General features: G+C 35.6%; 1 pseudogene across 1 annotated transcript; it reads right to left on the bottom strand.

The window, feature by feature from the left end:
• Positions 1–1,622: 1,622 nt before the first annotated feature.
• On the bottom strand, positions 1,623–3,773 carry LOC18443191 (fe(2+) transport protein 2-like; annotated as a pseudogene). Its single transcript, XR_016049197.1, has 3 exons — positions 3,017–3,773; positions 2,448–2,597; positions 1,623–2,050 (listed from the first exon to the last, which is right to left on the bottom strand). The product of XR_016049197.1 is annotated as a fe(2+) transport protein 2-like (transcript).
• Positions 3,774–4,250: the final 477 nt, after the last annotated feature.

The following is a 4,250-nucleotide window of genomic DNA, read 5'->3' as shown; positions in this document are numbered from 1 at the left end:
GGTTGTGTTTTTTTTCTCTTTTTCTTTTCTTTTTTTGTTTCACTCTTTATATACCAAAAATCAACCTGTTTATTTTTTTAGCTTTTTCCCCATGACTACAATTAGAAAGTTACATGAGTTAATGAAAAAAGAGCCACGTAAGTCTCCCAAAATGGCACATGGTATTTTTGGTTAAAATAATAATAATAATAAATTGGTCCATAAAAATGTTGTTCTAATCATTTTTTTTAATATAAAAATATATATTATAAGATCATTTACTTTTTGTAAAGAGATCACAATTGATTGCTAAGGTTAATTATGATCTTCTTGCATCATATTTATAACAACTCAATGTTAGACCACAAACCATCTGAAGATGGGCTCTTAGATATCTATGCAAGCTTTAGCATCTTAAGAGAACCTTAATTTGAACACAAGTGGTTCATGAAGATCCAATATCCTTGATCTAGGCACTTAAGTCCTTTATTTTGCACCAAAATGGCTCAAACCTCCATTTGAACCGTTGTTATGTATGTTAAAATGGGTGATTGTCATTTAGAGACTCTTTATTGTAAGAAAAAAGAAGAAAAGTATAATAAGCAAGTTTATACATTTTTGCTTCCTATTGCCTCCTTGATAATCCAACAGACCTGACTTTTTATTAAAATAAATAGAATATTTTGGCAATTCTTATTTACTATCTCAAATATTGTATTTGTCTGGTAGTTTCTCTACATGAGATCACAAAAAAAAAAAAAAAAATTAAAAAAAAAAAAACATTTTCAGCAAAAGCCCTTTTTAGAAAATAAATCGTAAAACGAAAAAGATAAGTAAAATTGACAAGTTCATACATTTTTGAAATCCCTAAGTTTCCTATCACGAATGTATTGATTGTCCAAAAGAGCTTTTATTAAGAAACTTGCACAATTTTTTTTGGTTGTAAAAGAGGCTTACAATGTTGAAAATTTAACCTCTTGAAAGTATGAAATGGGTTCTATGAAGGAGTGAATGGCTAAAAGAACGCTTGGTTTTTTCTAATGTTTTAAAATTCAGCTCAGGTAAACAAGGGCAAAACATACCCATAAACTCAATAAAAATGTATATAAAAAAGACTACTAAAATAATTAAAAATCACAAGAAACCAAACAAGGTATAGATATCATTTAGAAACTATAAAATATGAAAAAGAAATATACAAAAGATGGATTATTGAAAATTTTGATTTATACATTAAACTATTTCAAAAACATTTAACAAAAAGAAAAATAAAAAAACAGTTCATGTCATAAGAAAGTACCCAAATCATCATAAAACAATAAAAATCGTGTAACAATTTATTTTTCAAAGATATTATAGTGATTTTCAACAAAAATTGTCTTTTTAATGTTTTCAACCTTGGAAGTTGTTAACTGGAACTCACCTCGGTCAAGTCTGAGTAACTCAAAATCGGCCAAAGTCCAACACTTCACATTTGTATGCACACGCAGCAGAATGGTCAAAAAATATAAAAAATCTAATGCAAAAAAAAATATAATGACCTAATCACCCAGAGAAAAACAAGGAGGAAATAATCTCATAAACCATTAAGTTGCAAGAGGTTTCATAAAATTTATTTAGAACTTGTGGAGTTCTATTGTCAATTTATTTTTCCTTTTCTCTAATGCATCAATTGCAATGAAATAATGCATCAATTGCAATGAAAAGTAAATACACTGCTAAAACAACTATGGAATTGATCTGCAGATTGCATAAATATGGTTAGGCCCATTTAGCCAGGAGAGACATTCCACCCGCTCCTAGTAAAACTGCAACATAAGCGAAACCTTGGAGCTTAGGATTGCTTTGAAACCTTGGTCCCATGAAATCTGAAGCCAAGAGATCCACCAGAGCCATGTATGCAGTTAAGAAGCCCAGCTGAAGCCGCATTTAAAATGCCGACCACAATGAGAGCTGTAGGGCTACTCTCACTATACACATTTGATAATCCAATCCCTAGTGCTACTCCAAAGGGGGTTGTCACTGCAAAAAAGAACACCATGATCGCCTTCATTGTGGTTCGATACTCTGCCTGCGATCATATCAGATGTCTAACCAAATTAGATTATGCATACACATATATGTACATATGTGTGTTATAGATGATTACACATGCAGATACTTGTGAATGCGGCTAGCAAGCAATACAACTAAAATGTAACTATACATGCATACATACATACATACATACATCCATAAGACAAAAATAAATACATGTCTACATTGTAGATGAATAAATATGTATCCATATTATGTGTCTGATCTGTGTGCTTTGTTAGAATATCCCCTCTAATTCATCTTTTTGAGGTGAATTGAGGATAAATATACAAAAATTATTGTTTAGTTTCATAAAATTGTGGGGGATAAATTATTGTTTAGTTTCATAAAATTGTGGGGGGAGAAGGAGAAGGAGAAGGAGAGAGAGAAACCTGAAGTATGGAGCCACCAAGACCCATTCCTTCGAAGAGTTGATGGAAGCAAAGAGCCGCCACCAGAGACCTGATAGTGCATGGATTTTGTGAAGCTCCCATCCCCAGTCCTATCACCACCGAATGCACCACGATCCCAAATTCCAATACCTAAAAAACCATTCACTTTCTTTTAGGTTAATCAACTAAACATTTATGTTTTAACCCAATTTAACTTGCACTAAATCAAAATTCTTGTACTATGATTATCACAACAAATAGTCGATTCCTTATGGATAGGGTAATTTAAAAGAAATTTAAAAGTAAAACTCATCACATATGGCCCCAAAAGAAATTTAAAAGTCAAACTCATCACATATTTTGTAATGTTCAGTCCCTTTCTATGGAAGAGGTTAGACTTGTGATTAAACATAAACATAAGTTCAAAAGAGAATTTGTACAACAAACCAAATTTAAAAGAAAATCACTTCTTTTTTTTTTTCATTGCTTCTACTTCATGTATTTCAAGAATTTCTCTAGAGCTGAACTGATCAAAGGCTCATCCCAAAAATGCAGGGAGAACAAAATCAAGCCTGAGCAACAACCCTGTAGCGGAGATTGGAAGTTGCAGAGCCATTCCCTAGTACAAGGGAATCCCCATGGCCATGGCTATGGGTCATGGCCTTCATCTCACCCATTTCCATTTGTTGTCACCAAGCTCTCCTTCTTCTCCCCGGCCCTCCGATAAAAGCTGGTGGCAAACGACTCCACCATCAATGTAATGACAACGGATAGCATCGCAACAAAAGTCGTGAACGGGAACTTCCTCCATGGATTCTCCGGCAAACACACAGAATTGAGGTTGTTGAACGAGTCAGGCAACACGTACATGTAACAAGTAGCTAGTATGACACCGGCCACGAAGGCCTTAACCACATAAAATGCATTCTTATCAGGATTCAGGGCGGGTACTGCTCGATTGAACAGAGGCAAACACACACCGATCATACTGCTGACCAAGATGGATGCAATGGCAATCAGTTTGAGGCGCATTGCCTCGCTTTTGCCGTAGCACTGACCGGTCTAGCGTTCGCACCTTTGTGTCTCCTCCCCTAGTGCTCTGGTGGGAAGGGAGGCCAAAACTAAAAAGAAGAAGAAGAAACATGATATAGGAGCATAAACCCTAAAACCCATCTCAACCCAACCTTTGTTTGGATTTTCTCTTAGAGCTTGGTGGGTGTGGTGTAGGCCTCTACAACAGTCAATGGTTTCTTTCACTAAAAGCTTGCACTCACTCACTAATGGCAATGCTAAGCTTTCTCTAATGGCAATGCAAAGTGGTGTCATAAGTAAGGGGTTCTTGTTGAAAATGAAGTGCTAGGATTAGAAATTACTTGATTTTAGGAGACACTCGTTTAACGTGAGATTTGGTGCAGGTTGGTCAGTTGGGAGAGGGGTGATCTACGCCGTGAAATTGGGAATGGGTGCGAGGGCAGCTGTCGGATGAAGGCAAGGATGAGGTGGAGGCACGTGGTTGTTGGGAGAAAAAGTGTGGCGACATGTGCCGAAGTGGACCCGCATTTGAGTACCACGTCGACTGTCCACATCGTGGCACATGTCTCAAATAAGTTACTTGACAAAGAGGGAGTGAAGTTTCCATTTTTAAAACAAAAATCCCCTAAAATTATCAATCGCAAACCTCTCTCTCTCTCTCTCTCTCAATGTGGTTTCTCTCCCTTTGCCTTTCAATTTTTCTCTCTCTCAATTTGCTCTCTCTCCACAATCATAGTCTTATTAAATATATGAAATAAAGAGATAATGATA

The sequence above is a fragment of the Amborella trichopoda genome, chromosome 2 (assembly GCF_054954075.1).
Source record: "Amborella trichopoda isolate Santa Cruz 75 chromosome 2, AtrichopodaSantaCruz75HAP2 v2.0, whole genome shotgun sequence".
NCBI lineage: Eukaryota > Viridiplantae > Streptophyta > Magnoliopsida > Amborellales > Amborellaceae > Amborella > Amborella trichopoda.
Note: the sequence above shows the minus strand (reverse complement) of the source record. Positions and strands in the feature narration are given on the sequence as shown.